This window comes from Cryptomeria japonica, unplaced genomic scaffold (genome assembly GCF_030272615.1).
Source record: "Cryptomeria japonica unplaced genomic scaffold, Sugi_1.0 HiC_scaffold_76, whole genome shotgun sequence".
Classification (NCBI taxonomy): Eukaryota; Viridiplantae; Streptophyta; class Pinopsida; order Cupressales; family Cupressaceae; genus Cryptomeria; species Cryptomeria japonica.
The window spans coordinates 350001-375000 of record NW_026728898.1 but is presented as its reverse complement, the minus strand read 5'-3'; the positions used below and the strand labels follow the sequence as shown (position 1 = coordinate 375000).

The following is a 25000-nucleotide window of genomic DNA, read 5'->3' as shown; positions in this document are numbered from 1 at the left end:
TTTTTTCACTATCTTTCAGAACGGAAATTTTAAAATCTCGTTTTTTTTTGCCTTTTCTGGAAATTAGTGAAGGCAGCGCATCAAAGGTGCGCAACGCTGGTGCGAACCTGGGAGCGCTCCGATGTGTGCTCCAAGGTGCGGCGTGCACGAAGTCGGACCCCGGTTTGCCCCGGGTGCGCACCTCGCGTGCACCTTGGTGCGCACACCTTGGCTGGGTTGCGCGCCCTGGTGGGCACCATGGTGCGCACCAAGGAGCGCTCCGAAGTGTGCTCCAAGGTGCGGCGTGCACGAAGTCGGAGCCCGGTTTGCCCCGGGTGCGCACCTCGCGTGCACCTTCGCCGCGGTGGGCACCATGGCGTGCACGAAGTCGGAGCCCGGTTTGCCCCGGGTGCGCACCTCGCGTGCACCTTCGCCGGGGTGGGCACCTTGGTGTGCAGACCTTGGCTGGGTTGCGCGCCCTGGTGGGCACCATGGTGCGCACCAAGGAGCGCTCCGAAGTGTGCTCCAAGGTGCGGCCTGCACGAAGTCGGAGCCCGGTTTGCCCCGGGTGTGCACCTCGGGTGGGCACCTTGGTGCGCATGCCTTGCCTGGGCTGCGCACCAGGGCGGGCTCAAGATGGCACCCGCGTTCCTTTTTTTTCACTATCTTTCAAAACGGAAATTTTAAAATCTCATTTTTTTTTGCCTTTTTCTGGAAATTAGTGAAGGCAGCGCATCAAAGGTGCGCACCTCGCTGCCCACCACGGTGCGCAACGCCGGTGGGCACCCGGGAGTGCTTCGAAGTGTGCTCCAAGGTGCTGCGTGCACGTTGTCGGAGCCCGGTTTGCCCCGGGTGCGCACCTCGCGTGCACCTTCGTCGGGGTGGGCACCTTGGCTGGGTTTGCCCCGGCTGCGCTCCGAAGCGGGGTTATTGGAGCGCCGCCTCTTTTTTTGTCGGAGCGTTTGGTGGGGTTTCTCGCATTGGCTCTTCCGAGGCCCGGTTGCCACCCTGGCGCGCACGAAGTCGGAAGTAGGGTTAATTGCCCGGGTGCGCACCTTTGCCAGGGTGGGCACCTTACCTGGGCTGCGCACCAGGGCGGGCTCAAGATGGCACGCGCGATGGCACGCGCGTTCCGTTTTTTTCACTATCTTTCAAAAACGGAAATTTTAAAATCTCCTTTTTTTTTTGCCTTTTCTGGAAATTAGTGAAGGCAGCGCATCAAAGGTGCGCACCCTCGCTGCCCACCTTGGTGTGCTCTGAGGTGCGCACCCCGGGAGCGCTACGAAGTGTGCTCCAAGGTGCGGCGTGCACGTTGTCGGAGCCGGTTTGCCCCGGGTGCGCACCTCGCCTGCACCTTGGCGGGGTGGGCACCTTGGCTGGGTTTGCCCAGGGTGCGCTCCGAAGCGGGGTTACTGGAGCGCCCCCTCTTTTTTTGTCAGAGCGTTTGGTGGGGGTTTCTCGCATTGGCCTCTTCCCAGGCCCGGTTGTTGGGTGCGCTCCCACCCTGGCGCGCGCGAAGTTGGAAGTTGGGTTAATTGCCCGGGCGCGCACCTTCGCCAGGGTGGGCACCTTGGTGCGCACACCTTGGCTGGGCTGCGCACCAGGGCCGGGCTCAAGATGGCACCAGCATTCCCTTTTTCTCACTATCTTTCCAAAACGGAAATTTTAAAATCTCGTTTTTTTTTTGCCTTTTATGGAAATTAGTGAAGGCATCGCATCAAAGGTGCGCACCTCGCTGCCCACCTTGGTGTGCTCCGAGGTGCCCACCACGGTGCGCAACGCCGGTGCGAACCCGGGAGCGCCCCCGATGTGTGCTCCAAGGTGCGGCGTGCACGAAGTCGGACCCCCGGTTTGCCCCGGGTGCGCACCTCGCGTGCACCTTGGTGCGCAAACCTTGGCTGGGTTGCGCGGCCTGGTGGGCACCATGGGTGCGCACCAAGGAGCGCTCCGAAGTGTGCTCCAAGGTGCGGCGTGCACGAAGTCGGAGCCCCGGTTTGCCCCGGGTACGCACCTCGCGTGCACCTTCGCCGGGGTGGGCACCTCGGCTGGGTTGCGCGCCCCTGGTGCGCACCAAGGAGCGCTCCGAAGTGTGCTCCAAGGTGCGGCGTGCACGAAGTCGGAGCCCGTTTGCCCCGGGGTGCGCACCTTCGCCGCGGTGCGCACCATGGCGTGCACGAAGTCGGAGCCCCGGTTTGCCCCGGGTGCGCACCTCGCGTGCACCTTCGGCGGGGTTGCGCGCCCTGGTGGGCACCATGGTGCGCACCAAGGAGCGCTCCCGAAGTGTGCTCCAAGGTGCGGCGTGCACGAAGTCCGGAGCCCCGGTTTGCCCCGGGTGCGCACCTCGCGTGCACCTTCGGCGGGGTTGCGCGCCCTGGTGGGCACCATGGTGCGCACCCAAGGAGCGCTCCGAAGTGTGCTCCAAGGTGCGGCGGTGCACGAAGTCGGAGCCCGGTTTGCCCCGGTGCGCACCTCGCGTGCACCTTCGCCCGCGGTGGGCACCATGGCGTGCACGAAGTCGGAGCCCGGTTTGCCCCGGGTGCGCACCTCGCGTGCACCTTCGCCGGGGTGGGCACCTCGGCTGGGTTGCGCGCCCTGGTGCGCACCAAGGAGCGCTCCGAAGTGTGCTCCAAGGTGCGGCGTGCACGAAGTCGGAGCCCCGGTTTGCCCCGGGTGCGCACTCCTCGCGTGCACCTTCGCCAGGGTGGGCACCTCGGTGTGCTCGAGGTGCGAACCCGAGAGCGCTCCGAGGTGCCACGAAGTCGAAAGTCGGGTTAATTGCATTGTTTTCCCCGGGTGCGCTCCGAGGTGCGCAACATCGGCGCGCACCAAGGAGGGCTCCGAAGTGTGCTCCAAGGTGCGCACGATGGCGTGCACCTCTGGTGCGCACAGATTCGGAGCTCGGTTTGACCGGGGTGCGCACACCTTGGCTGGGTTGCGCCACCTTTTGTGCGCTCCAAGGTGCGCACGAAGTCGGAGCTCGGTTTGCCCCCGGGGTGCGCACCTTCGCCAGGGTGCGCACCTTGATGCGCACGCCTTGGCTGGGCTGCGCACCTTGGTGGGCGCCATGGTGCGCACCTTTCGTGCGCTCCAAGGTGCGCACGAAGTCGGTCGGTTTGCCCCGGGTGCGCACCTTGGTGGGCGCCATGGTGCACTCCGAGGTGCCCAAGATTGGTGCGCACCAAGGAGCGCTCCGAAGTGCGCTCCAAGGTGCGCGCGAAGTCGAAAGTTGGGTTAATTGTCCGGTTTGCCTCGGGTGCGCACCTTGCGTGCACCTTCGCCAGGGTGGGCGCCTTGGTGCGCACACCTTTGGCTGGGCTGCGCACTACCTTGGCACCCGCGTTTCCTTCATTTTAAATTTTTTTTTTTTACAAATCTCTCAAGTGGGAAATTCTATAATCTCAACTTTTTTTGCCTTTTCAGGAAACTTTTGAATGGAGCGCATCATTGGTGCGCTCCGAAGTGTGCTCCAAAGCTCTCTCCAGCTGCGTGCACCTGCCCCGGCCCGCGCACCACCGGCCCCGCCCAGCTTCGCTCACCTGTCCCGGGCGTCTGGTGCGGAACCTTAGAGTAAGAACATCACCGTGCACCTTGGCCAACGTGCGCGACTCGACCGAGCGCGCACTGGCCGAGTGCAAACCTGCACACCGATTTCACTGGGTGCGCGCAGCAGCACCTCGGGCGCACCGGGGTGCGCGCACAACGCCCGGGTTGCACCGTGGCCTGTGTGCTCGGGGCGCCTCGGGTGCGCGCTCGGTGTCGCCCCCCGCGCGCCGCGGTAGTGCGGGCAGCGCACCCCGGCCCGGCCCGGCCCCGACGAGAACGCAAACGGGCAAAAGGTTTATTCAAATAGCATTGCGACGCCCGGCGAAAAACTAAAAAAGGGTGCAACACCGGGACTTCCCGGGAGGTCACCCATCCCAGTACTACTCCGGCCCAAGCGCGCTTAACTGCGGAGTTCTGATGGGATCCGGTGCACTAACGCTGGTATGATCGCACCCGTTATGAGCTTGTCGCAGTGTGTACTTAGCAAACCGCGACCCACGTGCGAATCACCCCGGCCACCCACCCCCGTCGAGGTGCACACCCTCCCTCGCGAAGTGCGCCCCGTTCGCCAAGTGTGAGCCCTGCCCGGGTGCGCGCACCTTGCTAGGGCGTCGGGTGTGCACCCGGCCGGCCTACGTGCGTGCACCTGGAGGGGGCGTCGTGTGCGTGCAGTGTCCCGTCTGCAACGCGGTGCCCACACACCACCTCGGGCGCAACGACCTGCGCTCACATGTGGGCCGAGTGCACCTTGGTGCATGTTCGGGGCGCCTCGGGTGCACGCTCGATCTTGCCCCGGTGCACCAAGGCGCTCGGTTTGCCCCGGGTGCGCACTTGGTGCAAGGTGGGCACCCAAAATAGGGATCAAGCACCAAAACACAAGTTTCGGGATGCAAAATGGGACCCAAGGACCACAAATGCGTTCCAAGACCCATGATGGGTCCACGAGAACAAAAATGTGTTCCGAGACTTAATAAACAAATATTGGGTTTTAGGAGAAGAAACATGCTCTGATGCCCAAAACGAGAATCGACCCCGAAAAGGCCACAGGCCAAAAGTGGGATGCGAGACAAAAAAAAATGGGACCCGAGGACCAAAATTGGGTTCCCAGGTCGAAGACAGGGCAACCGGACAAGAAACGACCTCTAAGGCTCGAAATGAGTCCCGGCGACTAAAACTTGACAAGAAGCACCCATCAGGCACCCAACTCGACACCCATGGGATGCCGACCCACCCGGGCTTCCACCTAGCACACCTTGGCACCCACCCACCCTCGCACCCAACCTCGCACCCAACTTAGCACCTTTGAACCCACATTGGCACTCACCCTGACCCTGGCACCTTGGAACCCACATTGGCACTCACCTTGACCCTGGCACCCACCTTTGCACTCACCTTGGGACCCACCCTGGCTCCCACCTCGGCACCCACCCAGACACCCACCTTGGTTCCTTGGCACCCACCTTGGATCCTTGGCACCCACCCCGACACCCACCTTGGCACGCAACTTGGCTACTTGCCACCCATCTTGGCTCCTTGACGCCCACCCCGACAACCACCCCGTGACCTACCCTGGCTAGGGTTGGTGCACACCCACCCTGGTGCCCACCTTGGCACCCACCCTATGACCCACCTTGGCACGCACCTTAGTACCCACCCCGTTACCCACCCTAGGACCCACCCCGTGACCCACCTTGGCCAGGGTGGGTGCCTTGGTGCGCACAACTTGCCTGGGCTGCACACCAGGGCGGGCTCAAGATGGCACCCGCGTTCCGTTTTTTTCACTATCTTTCAAAACGGAAATTTTAAAATCTCATTTTTTTCTTTTTTTTGCCTTTTCTGGAAATTAGTGAAGGCAGCGCATCAAAGGTGCGCAATGCTGGTGCGAACCCGGGAGCGCTCCGATGTGTGCTCCAAGGTGCGGCGTGCACGAAGTCCGAGCCCGGTTTGCCCCGGGTGCGCACCTCGCGTGCACCTTCGCCGGGGTGAGCACCTTGGCTGGGTTGCGCGCCCTGGTGCGTACCAAGGAGCGCTCTGAAGTGTGCTCCAAGGTGCGGCGTGCACGAAGTCGGAGCCCGGTTTGCCCCGGGTGTGCACCTCGGGTGCGCACCTCGCGTGCACCTTCGCTGCGGTGGGCACCTTGGCTGGGTTGCGCGCCTTGGTGGGCACCATGCAGTGCACGAAGTCGGAGCCCGGTTTGCCCCGGGCGCGCACCTCCGCCAGGGTGGGCACCTTGGTGCGCACAACTTGCCTGGGCTGCGCACCAGGAAGGGCTCAAGATGGCACCCGCGTTCCGTTTTTTTCACTATCTTTCAGAACGGAAATTTTAAAATATCGTTTTTTTTTGCCTTTTCTGGAAATTAGTGAAGGCAGCGCATCAAAGGTGCGCAACGCTGGTGCGAACCTGGGAGCGCTCCGATGTGTGCTCCAAGGTGCGGCGTGCACAAAGTCGGAGCCCGGTTTGCCCCGGGTGCGCCCTGGTGGGCACCATGGTGCGCACCAAGGAGCGCTCCGAAGTGTGCTCCAAGGTGCGGCCTGCACGAAGTCGGAGCCCGGTTTGCCCCGGGTGTGCACCTCGGGTGGGCACCTTGGTGCGCATCGCCTTGCCTGGGCTGCGCACCAGGGCGGGCTCAAGATGGCACCCGCGTTCCTTTTTTTTCACTATCTTTCAAAACGGAAATTTTAAAATCTCATTTTTTTTTGCCTTTTTCTGGAAATTAGTGAAGGCAGCGCATCAAAGGTGCGCACCTCGCTGCCCACCACGGTGCGCAACGCCGGTGGGCACCCGGGAGTGCTTCGAAGTGTGCTCCAAGGTGTTGCGTGCACGTTGTCGGAGCCCGGTTTGCCCCGGGTGCGCACCTCGCGTGCACCTTCGTCGGGGTGGGCACCTTGGCTTGGTTTGCCCCGGCTGCGCTCCGAAGCGGGGTTATTGGAGCGCCGCCTCTTTTTTTGTCGGAGCGTTTGGTGGGGTTTCTCGCATTGGCTCTTCCGAGGCCCGGTTGCCACCCTGGCGCGCACGAAGTCGGAAGTAGGGTTAATTGCCCGGGTGCGCACCTTTGCCAGGGTGGCACCTTACCTGGGCTGCGCACCAGGGCGGGCTCAAGATGGCACGCGCGTTCCGTTTTTTTCACTATCTTTCAAAACGGAAATTTTAAAATCTCCTTTTTTTTTTGCCTTTTCTGGAAATTAGTGAAGGCAGCGCATCAAAGGTGCGCACCTCGCTGCCCACCTTGGTGTGCTCTGAGGTGCGCACCCGGGAGCGCTACGAAGTGTGCTCCAAGGTGCGGCGTGCACGTTGTCGGAGCCCGGTTTGCCCCGGGTGCGCACCTCGCCTGCACCTTGGCCGGGGTGGGCACCTTGGCTGGGTTTGCCCAGGGTGCGCTCCGAAGCGGGGTTACTGGAGCGCCCCCTCTTTTTTTGTCAGAGAGTTTGGTGGGGTTTCTCGCATTGGCTCTTCCCAGGCCCGGTTGTTGGGTGCGCTCCCACCCTGGCGCGCGCGAAGTTGGAAGTTGGGTTAATTGCCCGGGCGCGCACCTTCGCCAGGGTGGGCACCTTGGTGCGCAAACCTTGGCTGGGCTGCGCACCAGGGCGGGCTCAAGATGGCACCAGCATTCCCTTTTTCTCACTATCTTTCAAAACGGAAATTTTAAAATCTCGTTTTTTTTTTGCCTTTTATGGAAATTAGTGAAGGCATCGCATCAAAGGTGCGCACCTCGCTGCCCACCTTGGTGTGCTCCGAGGTGCCCACCACGGTGCGCAACGCCGGTGCGAACCCGGGAGCGCCCCGATGTGTGCTCCAAGGTGCGGCGTGCACGAAGTCGGACCCCGGTTTGCCCCGGGTGCGCACCTCGCGTGCACCTTGGTGCGCACACCTTGGCTGGGTTGCGCGGCCTGGTGGGCACCATGGTGCGCACCAAGGAGCGCTCCGAAGTGTGCTCCAAGGTGCGGCGTGCACGAAGTCGGAGCCCGGTTTGCCCCGGGTGCGCACCTTCGCCGCGGTGGGCACCATGGCGTGCACGAAGTCGGAGCCCGGTTTGCCCCGGGTGCGCACCTCGCGTGCACCTTCGCCGGGGTGGGCACCTCGGCTGGGTTGCGCGCCCTGGTGCGCACCAAGGAGCGCTCTGAAGTGTGCTCCAAGGTGCGGCGTGCACGAAGTCGGAGCCCGGTTTGCCCCGGGTGTGCACCTCGCGTGCACCTTCGCTGCGGTGGGCACCTTGGCTGGGTTGCGCGCCTTGGTGGGCACCATGCAGTGCACGAAGTCGGAGCCCGGTTTGCCCCGGGCGCGCACCTCCGCCAGGGTGGGCACCTTGGTGCGCACAACTTGCCTGGGCTGCGCACCAGGAAGGGCTCAAGATGGCACCCGCGTTCCGTTTTTTTCACTATCTTTCAGAACGGAAATTTTAAAATATCGTTTTTTTTTGCCTTTTCTGGAAATTAGTGAAGGCAGCGCATCAAAGGTGCGCAACGCTGGTGCGAACCTGGGAGCGCTCCGATGTGTGCTCCAAGGTGCGGCGTGCACGAAGTCGGACCCCGGTTTGCCCCGGGTGCGCACCTCGCGTGCACCTTGGTGCGCACACCTTGGCTGGGTTGCGCGCCCTGGTGGGCACCATGGTGCGCACCAAGGAGCGCTCCGAAGTGTGCTCCAAGGTGCGGCGTGCACGAAGTCGGAGCCCGGTTTGCCCCGGGTGCGCACCTCGCGTGCACCTTCGCCGCGGTGGGCACCATGGCGTGCACGAAGTCGGAGCCCGGTTTGCCCCGGGTGCGCACCTCGCGTGCACCTTCGCCGGGGTGGGCACCTTGGTGTGCAGACCTTGGCTGGGTTGCGCGCCCTGGTGGGCACCATGGTGCGCACCAAGGAGCGCTCCGAAGTGTGCTCCAAGGTGCGGCCTGCACGAAGTCGGAGCCCGGTTTGCCCCGGGTGTGCACCTCGGGTGGGCACCTTGGTGCGCATGCCTTGCCTGGGCTGCGCACCAGGGCGGGCTCAAGATGGCACCCGCGTTCCTTTTTTTTCACTATCTTTCAAAACGGAAATTTTAAAATCTCATTTTTTTTTGCCTTTTTCTGGAAATTAGTGAAGGCAGCGCATCAAAGGTGCGCACCTCGCTGCCCACCACGGTGCGCAACGCCGGTGGGCACCCGGGAGTGCTTCGAAGTGTGCTCCAAGGTGCTGCGTGCACGTTGTCGGAGCCCGGTTTGCCCCGGGTGCGCACCTCGCGTGCACCTTCGTCGGGGTGGGCACCTTGGCTGGGTTTGCCCCGGCTGCGCTCCGAAGCGGGGTTATTGGAGCGCCGCCTCTTTTTTTGTCGGAGCGTTTGGTGGGGTTTCTCGCATTGGCTCTTCCGAGGCCCGGTTGCCACCCTGGCGCGCACGAAGTCGGAAGTAGGGTTAATTGCCCGGGTGCGCACCTTTGCCAGGGTGGGCACCTTACCTGGGCTGCGCACCAGGGCGGGCTCAAGATGGCACGCGCGTATCCGTTTTTTTCACTATCTTTCAAAACGGAAATTTTAAAATCTCCTTTTTTTTTTGCCTTTTCTGGAAATTAGTGAAGGCAGCGCATCAAAGGTGCGCACCTCGCTGCCCACCTTGGTGTGCTCTGAGGTGCGCACCCGGGAGCGCTACGAAGTGTGCTCCAAGGTGCGGCGTGCACGTTGTCGGAGCCCGGTTTGCCCCGGGTGCGCACCTCGCCTGCACCTTGGCCGGGGTGGGCACCTTGGCTGGGTTTGCCCAGGGTGCGCTCCGAAGCGGGGTTACTGGAGCGCCCCCTCTTTTTTTGTCAGAGCGTTTGGTGGGGTTTCTCGCATTGGCTCTTCCCAGGCCCGGTTGTTGGGTGCGCTCCCACCCTGGCGCGCGCGAAGTTGGAAGTTGGGTTAATTGCCCGGGCGCGCACCTTCGCCAGGGTGGGCACCTTGGTGCGCACACCTTGGCTGGGCTGCGCACCAGGGCGGGCTCAAGATGGCACCAGCATTCCCTTTTTCTCACTATCTTTCAAAACGGAAATTTTAAAATCTCGTTTTTTTTTTGCCTTTTATGGAAATTAGTGAAGGCATCGCATCAAAGGTGCGCACCTCGCTGCCCACCTTGGTGTGCTCCGAGGTGCCCACCACGGTGCGCAACGCCGGTGCGAACCCGGGAGCGCCCCGATGTGTGCTCCAAGGTGCGGCGTGCACGAAGTCGGACCCCGGTTTGCCCCGGGTGCGCACCTCGCGTGCACCTTGGTGCGCACACCTTGGCTGGGTTGCGCGGCCTGGTGGGCACCATGGTGCGCACCAAGGAGCGCTCCGAAGTGTGCTCCAAGGTGCGGCGTGCACGAAGTCGGAGCCCGGTTTGCCCCGGGTACGCACCTCGCGTGCACCTTCGCCGGGGTGGGCACCTCGGCTGGGTTGCGCGCCCTGGTGCGCACCAAGGAGCGCTCCGAAGTGTGCTCCAAGGTGCGGCGTGCACGAAGTCGGAGCCCGGTTTGCCCCGGGTGCGCACCTTCGCCGCGGTGCGCACCATGGCGTGCACGAAGTCGGAGCCCGGTTTGCCCCGGGTGCGCACCTCGCGTGCACCTTCGGCGGGGTTGCGCGCCCTGGTGGGCACCATGGTGCGCACCAAGGAGCGCTCCGAAGTGTGCTCCAAGGTGCGGCGTGCACGAAGTCGGAGCCCGGTTTGCCCCGGGTGCGCACCTCGCGTGCACCTTCGGCGGGGTTGCGCGCCCTGGTGGGCACCATGGTGCGCACCAAGGAGCGCTCCGAAGTGTGCTCCAAGGTGCGGCGTGCACGAAGTCGGAGCCCGGTTTGCCCCGGGTGCGCACCTCGCGTGCACCTTCGCCGCGGTGGGCACCATGGCGTGCACGAAGTCGGAGCCCGGTTTGCCCCGGGTGCGCACCTCGCGTGCACCTTCGCCGGGGTGGGCACCTCGGCTGGGTTGCGCGCCCTGGTGCGCACCAAGGAGCGCTCCGAAGTGTGCTCCAAGGTGCGGCGTGCACGAAGTCGGAGCCCGGTTTGCCCCGGGTGCGCACCTCGCGTGCACCTTCGCCAGGGTGGGCACCTCGGTGCGCACACCTTCTCAATGTTTTCTTGCCTTTTCTGGAAATTGGTGAAGGCAGCGCATCAAAGGTGCGCACCTCGGTGTGCTCCGAGGTGCGAACCCGAGAGCGCTCCGAGGTGCCCACGAAGTCGAAAGTCGGGTTAATTGCATTGTTTTCCCCGGGTGCGCTCCGAGGTGCGCAACATCGGCGCGCACCAAGGAGGGCTCCGAAGTGTGCTCCAAGGTGCGCACGATGGCGTGCACCTCTGGTGCGCACGATTCGGAGCTCGGTTTGACCGGGGTGCGCACACCTTGGCTGGGTTGCGCACCTTTTGTGCGCTCCAAGGTGCGCACGAAGTCGGAGCTCGGTTTGCCCCGGGTGCGCACCTTCGCCAGGGTGCGCACCTTGATGCGCACGCCTTGGCTGGGCTGCGCACCTTGGTGGGCGCCATGGTGCGCACCTTTCGTGCGCTCCAAGGTGCGCACGAAGTCGGAGCTCGGTTTGCCCCGGGTGCGCACCTTGGTGGGCGCCATGGTGCACTCCGAGGTGCCCAAGATTGGTGCGCACCAAGGAGCGCTCCGAAGTGCGCTCCAAGGTGCGCGCGAAGTCGAAAGTTGGGTTAATTGTCCGGTTTGCCTCGGGTGCGCACCTTGCGTGCACCTTCGCCAGGGTGGGCGCCTTGGTGCGCACACCTTGGCTGGGCTGCGCACACCTTGGCACCCGCGTTTCCTTCATTTTAAATTTTTTTTTTTTACAATCTCTCAAGTGGGAAATTCTATAATCTCAACTTTTTTTGCCTTTTCAGGAAACTTTTGAATGGAGCGCATCATTGGTGCGCTCCGAAGTGTGCTCCAAAGCTCTCTCCAGCTGCGTGCACCTGCCCCGGCCGCGCACCCGGCCCCGCCCAGCTTCGCTCACCTGTCCCGGGCGTCTGGTGCGGAACCTTAGAGTAAGAAACATCACCGTGCACCTTGGCCAACGTGCGCGACTCGACCGAGCGCGCACTGGCCGAGGTGCACACCGATTTCACCTGGGTGCGCGCGCAGCACCTCGGGCGCACCGGGGTGCGCGCACAACGCCCGGGTTGCACCGTGGCCTGTGTGCTCGGGGCGCCTCGGGTGCGCGCTCGGTGTCGCCCCCGCGCGCGCGGTAGTGCGGGCAGCGCACCCCGGCCCGGCCCGGCCCCGACGAGAACGCAAACGGGCAAAAGGTTTATTCAAATAGCATTGCGACGCCCGGCGAAAAACTAAAAAAGGGTGCAACACCGGGACTTCCCGGGAGGTCACCCATCCCAGTACTACTCCGGCCCAAGCGCGCTTAACTGCGGAGTTCTGATGGGATCCGGTGCACTAACGCTGGTATGATCGCACCCGTTATGAGCTTGTCGCAGTGTGTACTTAGCAAACCGCGACCCACGTGCGAATCCACCCCGGCCACCCACCCCCGTCGAGGTGCACACCCTCCCTCGCGAAGTGCGCCCCGTTCGCCAAGTGTGAGCCCTGCCCGGGTGCGCGCACCTTGCTAGGGCGTCGGGTGTGCACCCGGCCCGGCCTACGTGCGTGCACCTGGAGGGGGCGTCGTGTGCGTGCAGTGTCCCGTCTGCAACGCGGTGCCCACACACCACCTCGGGCGCAACGACCTGCGCTCACATGTGGGCCGAGTGCACCTTGGTGCATGTTCGGGGCGCCTCGGGTGCACGCTCGATCTTGCCCCGGTGCACCAAGGCGCTCGGTTTGCCCCGGGTGCGCACTTGGTGCAAGGTGGGCACCCAAAATAGGGATCAAGCACCAAAACACAAGTTTCGGGATGCAAAATGGGACCCAAGGACCACAAATGCGTTCCAAGACCCATGATGGGTCCACGAGAACAAAAATGTGTTCCGAGACTTAATAAACAAATATTGGGTTTTAGGAGAAGAAACATGCTCTGATGCCCAAAACGAGAATCGACCCCGAAAAGGCCACAGGCCAAAAGTGGGATGCGAGACAAAAAAAAATGGGACCCGAGGACCAAAATTGGGTTCCCAGGTCGAAGACAGGGCAACCGGACAAGAAACGACCTCTAAGGCTCGAAATGAGTCCCGACGACTAAAACTTGACAAGAAGCACCCATCAGGCACCCAACTCGACACCCATGGGATGCCGACCCACCCGGGCTTCCACCTAGCACACCTTGGCACCCACCCACCCTCGCACCCAACCTCGCACCCAACTTAGCACCTTTGAACCCACATTGGCACTCACCCTGACCCTGGCACCTTGGAACCCACATTGGCACTCACCTTGACCCTGGCACCCACCTTTGCACTCACCTTGGGACCCACCCTGGCTCCCACCTCGGCACCCACCCAGACACCCACCTTGGTTCCTTGGCACCCACCTTGGATCCTTGGCACCCACCCCGACACCCACCTTGGCACGCAACTTGGCTACTTGCCACCCACCTTGGCTCCTTGACGCCCACCCCGACAACCACCCCGTGACCTACCCTGGCTAGGGTTGGTGCACACCCACCCTGGTGCCCACCTTGGCACCCACCCTATGACCCACCTTGGCACGCACCTTAGTACCCACCCCGTTACCCACCCTAGGACCCACCCCGTGACCCACCTTGGCCAGGGTGGGTGCACCCACCCTGGTGCCCACCTTGGCACCCACCCATCCTAGCACCCAGCCTGTGACCGGGCTTGGAACCCAACCTTGCACCCGCACCCGTCTTGGCCAGTGTGGGTGCGCACCCATCCTGGCACCCACGTTGTGACACACCCTTTAACCCACGCACCCTAGCACCCACGTTGGCACCCACCTTGGAACCCAACCTAGCAACTTGGCACCCACCCCGTGACCCACCTTGGCATCCACCATAGCAGTCGCCGACTTGGCACCCACCTCGGCACCCACCTTGACACTTGTGGACCCACCTTGCCACTCACCCTAGCATCGACCCATCCTAGCACCCACCCTGGCACCTTTGCACCCTAGCACTCACCCATCCTAGCACCTAACCTGTGACCCACCTTGACACTCACCCTCGCACCCACCTTGGAACCCAACCTAGCACCCACCCACCCTGACACCAACCCTAGCACCTACCCACCCTTGCACCCACCCTGTGACCCATCTTGGCACCCACCCATCCTACCACTCAACCTATCACCCACCTTCTCACCCACCTTGGCATCCACCTTAGCACCCACCCACACTGGCACCTTGGCACCCACCTCGGGCAAGGTGGGTGCACACCCACCCTGGCACCCAATTTAGAACCCACCGAGCATGTTACCCACCTTGGCACCCACATTGCAGCCCACCCTAGTACCCACCCTATGACCCACATTGGCATCCACACCCTAGCACCCAGGCACCTCGACACCCGCCTTGACACCCACCCTAGCACTGAACCTGTGACCCACCTTGGAACTCACCCTAGAACCCACCCACCCTGTGAACCACCTTGGCATCCACCTTAGCACCCACCCACCTTGGCACCCACTCTAGCACTCACCCATCCTAACACCCAACTTGTTACCCACCTTGGCACCCGCCCTCGCGTCCACCTTGAAACCCACCCTAGCACCCACCCACGCAGGAGCCCACCTTGGCACCCAACCTAACACCCACGCATCCTGGCACCCAACTTGTGACCCACCTTGGAACCCACCCTAGTACCCACCTTTGAACCCACTATATCACCAACCCACCTTGGCACCCACCCTATGACCCTCTTTGGAATCCACCCTAGCACGCACCCACCCTGGCACCCACCATGGAGCGCACCCTAGCACCCACCCACCTCGGCACGCACCTCAACACCCACCTTGGTGTGCGCACTGCGCCAACCTCTCAAAGACCCTATGTGGTGCGCTCCAAAGTGTACACCTTTGGTGCGCTCCAAGGTGCGCACCTTTGGTGCACACCGAGGTGCACACCAAAGTGTGCACCGAGGTGAGCACCAAAGTGCACTCCAGGGTGCACACCAAGGCGTGCACCTTTGGTGCGGTCAATGCAAACGAATTCGGAAGTTGGGGTCGATGTCCTAATCGCTGCTGCAGACTACACGTATGAGAATCGGACAAATAGCTTTATATAGGGGAGGTGTTGCGTTTGATGGGTCGACTCCCCTGGTTGTGTGCACTGCACCAACTTCAAAGACCCTGTCTTGTTTAAGAAGTCAAAAGTTGGGGTGGATGTCCTAATCATTGCTGCAGTCTACGCATGTATGAGAATCAGACAAATAGCTTATATAGGGGAGGTGTTGCATTCGGTGGGGTTGACTCCCCTGGTTGTGCGCACTGCGCCAACCTCAAAGACCCCGCATAGCAGAAGAAGTCGGAAGTCGGATTTTGGTGAGCACCAAGGCGTGCACCTTTGGTGCGGTCAACGCAGACGAATTCAGAAGTTGGGGTGGATGTCCTAATCGTTGTTGCAGGCTACACATGTATGAGAATCAGACAAATAGCTTATATAGGGGAGGTGTTGGGTTTGATGGGTCAACTCCCTTGGTTGTGCGCATTACGCCAACCTCAAAGACCTTGTTTTCGTTAAGAAGTCAAAAGTTGGGGTCAATGTCCTAATGGCTCCTGCAGGCTACACATGTATGAGAATCGGACAAATAGCTTATATAGGGGAGGTGTTGGGTTTGATGGGTCGACTCCCCTGGTTGTGCGCATTACGTCAACCTCAAAGACCTTGTTTTCGTTAAGAAGTCAAAAGTTGGGGTCGATGTCCTAATTGCTCCTGTAGACTACACATGTATGAGAATCAGACAAATAGCTTATATAGGGGAGGTGTTGGGTTTGATGGGTTGACTCCCCTAGTTGTTCGCATTACACCAACCTCAAAGACCTTGTTTTCGTTTAGAAGCCGAAAGTTGGGGTCGATGTCCTAATTGCTCCTGCAGGCTACGCATGTATGAGAATCAGACAAATAGCTTATATAGGGGAGGTGTTGGGTTTGATGGGTCGACTCCCCTGGTTGTGCGCATTGCGCCAACCTCAAAGACCCTGCATTGCGGATGAAGTCGAAAGTCAGAGTTTGGTGTGCTACAAGGTGTGGTCGAAGGTGCTCACCTAGGTGTGCACCTTTGGAGCACAGGAAAAGTGCCCTCCAAAAGTGCGCACCTTTGGAGTGCACAAAAGTGCCCTCCAAAAGTGCGCACCTTTGGAGCGCAGAAAAGTGCCCTCCAAAAAGTGCCCTCCAAAAGTGCGCACCTTTGGAGCGCAGAAAAGTGCCCTCCAAAAAGTGCCCTCCAAAAGTGCGCACCTTTGGAGCGCAGAAAAGTGCCCTCCAAAAAGTGCCCTCCAAAAGTGCGCACCTTTGGAGCGCAGAAAAGTGCCCTCCAAAAAGTGCCCTCCAAAAGTGCGCACCTTTGGAGCGCAGAAAAGTGCCCTCCAAAAAGTGCCCTCCAAAAGTGCGCACCTTTGGAGCGCAGAAAAGTGCCCTCCAAAAAGTGCCCTCCAAAAGTGCGCACCTTTGGAGCGCAGAAAAGTGCCCTCCAAAAAGTGCCCTCCAAAAGTGCGCACCTTTGGAGCGCAGAAAAGTGCCCTCCAAAAAGTGCCCTCCAAAAGTGCGCACCTTTGGAGCGCAGAAAAGTGCCCTCCAAAAAGTGCCCTCCAAAAGTGCGCACCTTTGGAGCGCAGAAAAGTGCCCTCCAAAAAGTGCCCTCCAAAAGTGCGCACCTTTGGAGCGCAGAAAAGTGCCCTCCAAAAAGTGCCCTCCAAAAGTGCGCACCTTTGGAGCGCAGAAAAGTGCCCTCCAAAAGTGCGCACCTTTGGAGCGCACAAAAGTGCCCTCCAAAAGTGCGCACTTTTGGTGCGCACCAAGGCGCTGGTTCGGTCGTTGCAGGCGAGTTCGGAAGTTGGGGTCGATGTCCTGAGCGGAGGTGCAAACTACACAGGTGTCGGAATCGGACAAATAGCTTATATAGGGGAGGTGTATGCTTCGATGGGTCGACTCCCCAGGTTGAGCGCACCGCGCCAACCTCAAAGACCCTACGGTATGGATGAAGTCGGAAGTTGGGTCCGATGACCGATTCGATTAGTAGGTATGCTCATGAGGTCGGAATTTGGGTCCGATGACCTGCCATGTGCAGGAAGGCGAATGTTGACACTGTGCGTTGCAAGGTGCACACCAAGGCGCTGGTGCGGTCTTTAGTCGAGTTCGGAAGTTGGGGTCGATGTCCTGATCGGAGGTGCAAGCTACACAGGTGTGGGAATCGGACAAATAGCTTATATAGGGGAGGTGTATGCTTCGTTGGGTCGACTCCCCGGGTTGAGCGCACCGCGCCAACCTCAAAGACCCTACGGTATGGATGAAGTCGGAAGTTGGGTCCGATGACCGATTCGATATGTAGGCATACTCGCGAGGTCGGAATTTGGGTCCGATGACCTGCCACGTGCAGGAAGGCGAATGTTGGCACTGTGCGTTGCAAGGTGCGCACCAAGGCGCTGGTTCGGTCGTTGGAGGCGAGTTCGGAAGTTGGGGTCGATGTCTTGATCGGAGGTGCAAACTACACAGGTGTGGGAATCGGACAAATAGCTTATATAGGGGAGGTGTATGCTTCGTTGGGTCGACTCCCCGGGTTGAGCACACCGCGCCAACCTCAAAGACCCTACGGTATGGATGAAGTCGGAAGTTGGGTCCGATGACCGATTCGATATGTAGGCATACTCGCGAGGTCGGAATTTGGGTCCGATGACCTGCCATGTGCAGGAAGGCGAATGTTGGGACTGTGCGTCGCAAGGTGCGCACCAAGGCGCTGGTGCCGTCGTTGCAGTCGAGTTCGGAAGTTGGGGTCGATGTCCTGGTCAGAGGTGCAAACTACACAGGTGTGGGAATCGGACAAATAGCTTATATAGGGGAGGTGTATGCTTCGATGGGTCGACTCCCTGGGTTGAGCGCACCGCGCCAACCTCAAAGACCCTACAGTATGGATGAAGTCGGAAGTTGGGTCCGATGACCGATTCGATACGTAGGCATATTGGCGAGGTCTGAATTTGTGTCCGATGACCTGCCATGCGCAGGAAGGCGGAATTTGGGTCCGATGACCGAGTTGATGGCGTGCCATGCGCAGAAAGGCGGAATTTGGGTCCGATGACCGAGTTGATGTTGATGGCCCGCCATGCACAGGAAGGCGGAATTTGGGTCCGATGACCGATTTGAAGGCGTGCCATACGCAAAAAGGCGGAGTTTGGGTCCGATGACCGAGTTGATATTGATGGCCCGCCATGCGCAGGAAGGCGGAATTTGGGTCCGATGACCTGACATACGCATGGAGTCCGACTCGGGGGCCGATGTTCGATTCGATGACTTGCATTGTGGGTAAAGTCGGAAGTTGTGGTCTTTGACCCGATTCGATGACCAGACTTCGGCTGCTTGAGAATCGGACAAATAACTTATATAGGGGAGGTAGTGTTCTCGAGCATCCTCCCCCCGTGCCCGTTTATGTCGATTGATGCTGGTGCTCGACTGGTTGGAGCGCTCGGATGCAAAAATCTTGCACCAGGATTTATCGATTGTGATGGACACGGCAAGTCTCCTGATTGCTATGCAGGAGCTCATCGTGAATCTCTATGCGGCCTTGGTATGGACTCGACCTGCGGAATGGTTCGGCAATGGTAGTCGCTCCAACACGTCCTTGCAATGGCCACAGAGGTGATTCGACTAGAGCTCCAGTCTAGCTTTTGGGTTGCTTGGCGGACTGGTATAGCCGCGATCGAGTTCCGGCCATGAACGTTTTAGATAGCTCTTGGGCTTTCTGGGACGGAAGTCGGAAGTTTGGGCTGTTGTCCGATTTGATGACCATTCTTCGGATGTGTGAGAATCGGACAAATAACTTATATAGGGGACTGTGTTGTCTCACGCAGCCCCCTCCGTGCCCCTCTATCTCGACCGATGTTGGTGCTTGAAAGGGTTGGGATCGCTCGGATTTATAAACGTGCACCACCATTTGTCGAGTGTGAGGGACGCGGCAGGTCTCCTAAATGCTATGCGGGCGCTCTCTGAGAATCTCTATCCGGCCTCGACACAGACTAGTCTTGCTGAATGGTTTGGCACTGGTAGTCGATCCAACACGTCGTTGTTGTGGCCGCCTAGGCGATTCGATTCGAGCCCCCGTCTAGCTTTTGGGTTGCTTGGCGGATTTTGCCCTATCCGCAAGTGAGCTCGGTCCCTAAACGTTCGAGAAACCCGATTGCTATGCGCCGACTCTCTTTCTTGCGAGCCTCCATCTAGCTTTTGGGTCTCTACGGAACGGAAGTCGGAATCTGGGACCGTTGTTTGATTCGACGAGGCAGACTACGGTTGTGCGAGAATCGGACAAATAACTTATATAGGGGAGGTGTTGACTGGAGCATTCTCCCCCGTGCCCCTCTAACTCGACCAATGCTGGCGCTCGAACGGTGGTAGCGCTCGGATTTTCATTGAGCGCCAGCATTGGTCGATTTAGAGGGGCATGCGAGATTCCCGAATGCTATGCGAGGGCTCTAACGGAAATGTCTATTGGTTTCGGTATGGATGCAATTGCGAGTGGTTCGGCAAAGGTAGTCGTTCCGATGCGTCCATGTCGTGGCCAAATCGATAATTCGATTTGAGCCCTCGTATAGCATTTGGGTCTCTCGATGTGATTCCGCATTCCAGTCCCTTTGGGCACTGCTTGAGCCGCATCCCAGGGGGTTCCCTTCCCAATAATCTGCCTCGCAACCCGATTGCTATGCGGTGAGGCTCCTCGGCCGCCTCGGAACTATCTGTGTATCAGACGCATCGCGGGATAAGGGGTTGGCAACGGTAGTCGCCCCAAGCGCGTCCGATGCTTGGACCATTCCGAGGCGGCCCTGAAGCCTCTTCCGTCTAGCCGTTGGGTCCTTCTCGCCGCATCCCTCGCCTCGCACCCCGATTGCTATGCGGTGAGGCTCCTCGGCCGCCTCGGAACTATCTGTGTATCGGACGCGTCGCGGGATAAGGGGTTGTCACTGGTAGTCGCCCCAAGCGCGTCCGATGCTTGGACCATTCCGAGGCGGCCCTGAAGCCTCTTCCGTCTAGCCGTTGGGTCCTTCTCGCCGCATCCCTCGCCTCGCACCCCGATTGCTATGCGGTGAGGCTCCTCGGCCGCCTCGGAACTATCTGTGTATCGGACGCGTCGCGGGATAAGGGGTTGTCATTGGTAGTCGCCCCAAGCGCGTCCGATGCTTGGACCATTCCGAGGCGGCCCTGAAGCCTCTTCCGTCTAGCCGTTGGGTCCTTCTCGCCGCATCCCTCGCCTCGCACCCCGATTGCTATGCGGTGAGGCTCCTCGGCCGCCTCGGAACTATCTGTGTATCGGACGCGTCGCGGGATAAGGGGTTGTCACTGGTAGTCGCCCCAAGCGCGTCCGATGCTTGGACCATTCCGAGGCGGCCCTGAAGCCTCTTCCGTCTAGCCGTTGGGTCCTTCTCGCCGCATCCCTCGCCTCGCACCCCGATTGCTATGCGGTGAGGCTCCTCGGCCGCCTCGGAACTATCTGTGTATCGGACGCGTCGCGGGATAAGGGGTTGTCACTGGTAGTCGCCCCAAGCGCGTTCGATGCTTGGACCATTCCGAGGCGGCCCTGAAGCCTCTTCCGTCTAGCCGTTGGGTCCTTCTCGCCGCATCCCTCGCCTCGCACCCCGATTGCTATGCGGTGAGGCTCCTCGGCCGCCTTGGAACTATCTGTGTATCGGACGCGTCGCGGGATAAGGGGTTGTCACTGGTAGTCGCCCCAAGCGCGTCCGATGCTTGGACCATTCCGAGGCGGACCCGAAGCCTCTTCCGTCTAGCCGTTGGGTCCTTCTCGCCGCATCCTTCGCCTCGCACCCCGATTGCTATGCGGTGAGGCTCCTCGGCCGCCTCGGAACTATCTGTGTATCGGACGCGTCGCGGGATAAGGGGTTGTCACTGGTAGTCGCCCCAAGCGCGTCCGATGCTTGGACCATTCCGAGGCGGACCCGAAGCCTCTTCCGTCTAGCCGTTGGGTCCTTCTCGCCGCATCCCTCGCCTCGCACCCCGATTGCTATGCGGTGAGGCTCCTCGGCCGCCTTGGAACTATCTGTGTATCGGACGCGTCGCGGGATAAGGGGTTGTCACTGGTAGTCGCCCCAAGCGCGTCCGATGCTTGGACCATTCCGAGGCGGACCCGAAGCCTCTTCCGTCTAGCCGTTGGGTCCTTCTCGCCGCATCCCTCGCCTCGCACCCCGATTGCTATGCGGTGAGGCTCCTCGGCCGCCTTGGAACTATCTGTGTATCGGACGCGTCGCGGGATAAGGGGTTGTCACTGGTAGTCGCCCCAAGCGCGTCCGATGCTTGGACCATTCCGAGGCGGACCCGAAGCCTCTTCCGTCTAGCCGTTGGGTCCTTCTCGCCGCATCCCTCGCCTCGCACCCCGATTGCTATGCGGTGAGGCTCCTCGGCCGCCTTGGAACTATCTGTGTATCGGACGCGTCGCGGGATAAGGGGTTGTCACTGGTAGTCGCCCCAAGCGCGTCCGATGCTTGGACCATTCCGAGGCGGCCCCGAAGCCTCTTCCGTGTAGCCGTTGGGTCGTTCTCGCCGCATCCCTCGCCTCGCACCCCGATTGCTATGCGGTGAGGCTCCTCGGCCGCCTTGGAACTATCTGTGTATCGGACGCGTCGTGGGATAAGGGGTTGTCACTGGTAGTCGCCCCAAGCGCGTCCGATGCTTGGACCATTCCGAGGCGGCCCCGAAGCCTCTTCCGTGTAGCCGTTGGGTCCTTCTCGCCGCATCCCTCGCCTCGCACCCCGATTGCTATGCGGTGAGGCTCCTCGGCCGCCTTGGAACTATCTGTGTATCGGACGCGTCGCGGGATAAGGGGTTGTCACTGGTAGTCGCCCCAAGCGCGTCCGATGCTTGGACCATTCCGAGGCGGACCTGAAGCCTCTTCCCTCTAGCCGTTGGGGCTTTCTCGCCGCATCCCTCGCCTCGCACCCTGATTGCTATGCTGTGAGGCTCCTCGGCCGCCTTGGAACTATCTGTGTATCGGACGCATCGCGGGATAAGGGGTTGGCAGTGGTAGTCGCCCCAAGCGCATCCGATGCTTGGACCATTCCGAGGCGGCCCTGCAGCCTCTTCCGTCTAGCCGTTGGGGCCATCTCGCCGCATCCCCCACCTCGCACCACGATTGCTATGCGGTGAGGCTCCTTGGCCGCCTCGGAACTATCTGTGTATCGGACGCATCGCGGGATAAGGGGTTGTCACTGGTAGTCGCCCCAAGCGCGTCCGATGCTTGGACTATTCCGAGGCGGCCCTGCAGCCTCTTCCGTCTAGCCGTTGGGGCCATCTCGCTGCATCCCCCACCTCCTCGGCCGCCTCGGAACTATCTGTGTATCGGACGCATCGCGGGATAAGGGGTTGGCAGTGGTAGTCGCCCCAAGCGCGTCCGATGCTTGGACTATTCCGAGGCAGCCCTGCAGCCTCTTCCGTCTAGCCTTTGGGGCCATCTCGCCGCATCCCTCGCCTCGCACCCCGATTGCTATGCGGTGAGGCTCCTCGGCCGCCTGGGAACTATCTTCGTATCGGACGCATCGCGGGATAAGGGGTTGTCACTGGTAGTCGCCCCAAGCGCGTCCGATGCTTGGACTATTCCGAGGCGGCCCTGTGGCCTCTTCCGTCTAGCCGTTGGGGCCATCTCGCCGCATCCCCCACCTCGCACCCCGATTGCTATGCGGTGAGGCTCTTCGGCCGCCTTGGAACTATCTTCGTATCGGACGCATCGCGGGATAAGGGGTTGTCACTGGTAGTGGCCCCAAGCGCGTCCGATGCTTGGACTATTCCGAGGCGGCCCTGCAGCCTCTTCCGTCTAGCCGTTGGGGCCATCTCGCCGCATCCCCCACCTCGCACCCCGATTGCTATGCGGTGAGGCTCCTCGGCCGCCTTGGAACTATCTTCGTATCGGACGCATCGCGGGATAAGGGGTTGTCACTGGTAGTCGCCCCAAGCGCGTCCGATGCTTGGACTATTCCGACGCGGCCCTGTGGCCTCTTCCGTCTAGCCGTTGGGGCCATCTCGCCGCATCCCCCACCTCGCACCCCGATTGCTATGCGGTGAGGCTCCTCGGCCGCCTTGGAACCATCTTCGTATCGGACGCATCGCGGGATAGGGGGCTGTCACTGGTAGTCGCCCCAAGCGTGTCCGATGCTTGGACCATTCCTAGGCGGCCCTGAAGCCTCTTCCGTCTAGCCGTTGGGGCCTTCCCGCCCCATCCCTCGCCTCGCACCCCCGATTGCTATGCGGTGAGGCTCCTCGGCCGCCTTGGAACCATCTGTGTATCGGACGCATCGCGGGATAAGGGGTTGGCACTGGCAGTCGCCCCAAGCGCGTCCGATGCTTGGACCATTCCGAGGTGGCCCTGAAGCCTCTTCCGTCTAGCCGTTGGGGCCTTCCCGCCCCATCCCTCGCCTCGCACCCCGATTGATATGCGGTGAGGCTCCTCGGCCGCCTTGGAACTATCTGTGTATCGGACGCATCGCGGGATAAGGGGTTGGCACTGGTAGTCGTCCCAATCGCATCCGATGCTTGGACCATTCCGAGGCGGCCCTGCAGCCTCTTCCGTTTAGCCGTCGGGGCCTTCCCGCCGCATCCCTCGCCTCGCATCCCGATTCCTATGCGGTGAGTCTTCTCGGCCGCCGCGGAACTATACCTGTTATTGCTACTGCATCCTTCGGCTGGTAACCTCCTCTGCCGCCTTGGAACGTTCTCTTTGTCGGACGCGTCGCGGGATAAGGGGTTGGCACTGGTAGTCGCCCCAAGCGCGCCCGATGCATAGACCGCTCCGAGTCGACCTTGCTTTCAGCCTCTCACATGCATAGACCTCTCTGAGTCGACCCTGCAGCCTCTCACGTTTAGCCTTTGGAATCTCGCCTCACAACATGATTGCTATCCTTGATGCATCCCTTGCCTCGAGCCCTGATTGCTTTCTTGGCTGCATCCCTCCTCTCCTCACAGCCCGGTTGTCATCACTGCTTCATCCGTCGCTTCATGCATTCTGGCTGCTGGGCCCTTCCCACCGCACACCTCGATTGCTATCTCTTCTGCATCACACACCCCGATTGCTATCTCTGCTACATCCCTCGGCTCTCACTTCTGCATCCTTCGCCTCACACCTCGATTGCTATCAATGCTGCATCCGTAACCTCACACCCCGATTGCTATGCGGGGAGGCTCCTTGGCCGCCTTGGAAATTTCTGTGTGTCGGACGCACCGCGGGATAAGGGGTTGGCACTGGTAGTCGCCCCAAGTGCGCCCGATTCTTAGACCGCTTCGAGGTGACCTCGTAGCCTCTTTCGTCCAGGCTTCCTGCCTTCAACGCCCTTTTTACACCTCGATTGCTATGCGCGGGCTCGTTGGCGTCTATCACCTCTCTGCGAAGAGTGGCACGATGATTGTTGGGGTAAATCGTAGCAGTCCGATCTCTGGCCTTGGGCCATTGTGAGGGCTGATCGATTTCCTGTGCGCATCTCGTGTTCGCCCAGTAACAGACTCGACGACTTGTAATCGGTCTTGTTCCCGATTGTTCCTGGAGGTAGTCTTCGGAACTCTTGGATTTGACCTGTCACTCGAACTGTCCTCTTCCGAGGATGCTTGTGTGTGTGTGCTTGTGCCATTTCCTTGGCGGTATTAACGAGATATTAAAGAGCGGAGTGAGCGCCTCGCCCAGCTATGTTTGGGGCTCTCACTCCCTTACCCGGTGTGCGACCGCTTTGCACGTAGGTTGCGGAGCATCGCGACTCTTTCGATGTTTGGCGGTTGTCTTCCGGTGATGCGTTGGTCCCGAAGTGCACGTTACTAGCATTTCTGCCATTGTTCTCGATCTTTGGCACGTTCCTTCGTTGCAATTGGATATATATCTCCGTTTATACGCGCAGGCTTCTCCCGCCTATTCAGCGCTGTCCCACTCTCAGCACTCTCGTGGTCTCCTTGGCTTCTCTCTCCCGTGAGCGAGCTCTCTTCTCGAGTCTTTTCCATGTCCCATGGAGGTTGCCTTGCGAAATTCGGGCACACAAACGTGACCGGATAAGAGCGGAATTGCCTATGAGGAGAAGCTCACCTTAGGGAGCAGCAATGCCGAGTGTTTCGACAGAGGGTAGAGGGGGCGTTGTTTGGGCGGTTGCACAAAAGAGTGCTACGTTTGCACTGAAGGTTGCTTCTTCGTCTCCGACGAACTCTTCGAGGCAAAAAAGCTTGTTTACGGGGTCGAGGTGGGACTGTTCGTGCGAGTTGCGCCACCAAAAGTGCGTAGGGGGCATATACCTGGGAAATGGATGTCTCTGAGTGGCCTTACTCGGTCGCGTGCACGGTGCATTCTCTAACGGCAGGACTGTCGCGAGCATGTGCGGTTCGGATGTTTTCGGGTAAAGGGTTCCGTACGGGATGTTCTTCCCAGGCTCCTGTGAACCGAGACTCTGCATCGTCATGCTCCGGCTCCCGTGGGTGCTTCATGCCTCGT

The 25000-nt window shown here is 60.6% G+C and overlaps 2 non-coding genes across 2 annotated transcripts; both read right to left on the bottom strand.

Moving 5' to 3' along the window:
- Positions 1-3858: 3858 nt before the first annotated feature.
- Positions 3859-3977, bottom strand: LOC131864089 (5S ribosomal RNA). The gene has a single exon (XR_009362980.1). It is a non-coding gene; the product is annotated as a 5S ribosomal RNA (ribosomal RNA).
- Positions 3978-11781: 7804 nt separating this feature from the next.
- On the bottom strand, positions 11782-11900 carry LOC131864088 (5S ribosomal RNA). Its single transcript, XR_009362979.1, has one exon. It is a non-coding gene; the product is annotated as a 5S ribosomal RNA (ribosomal RNA).
- Between the last annotated feature and the right edge of the window lie 13100 nt (positions 11901-25000).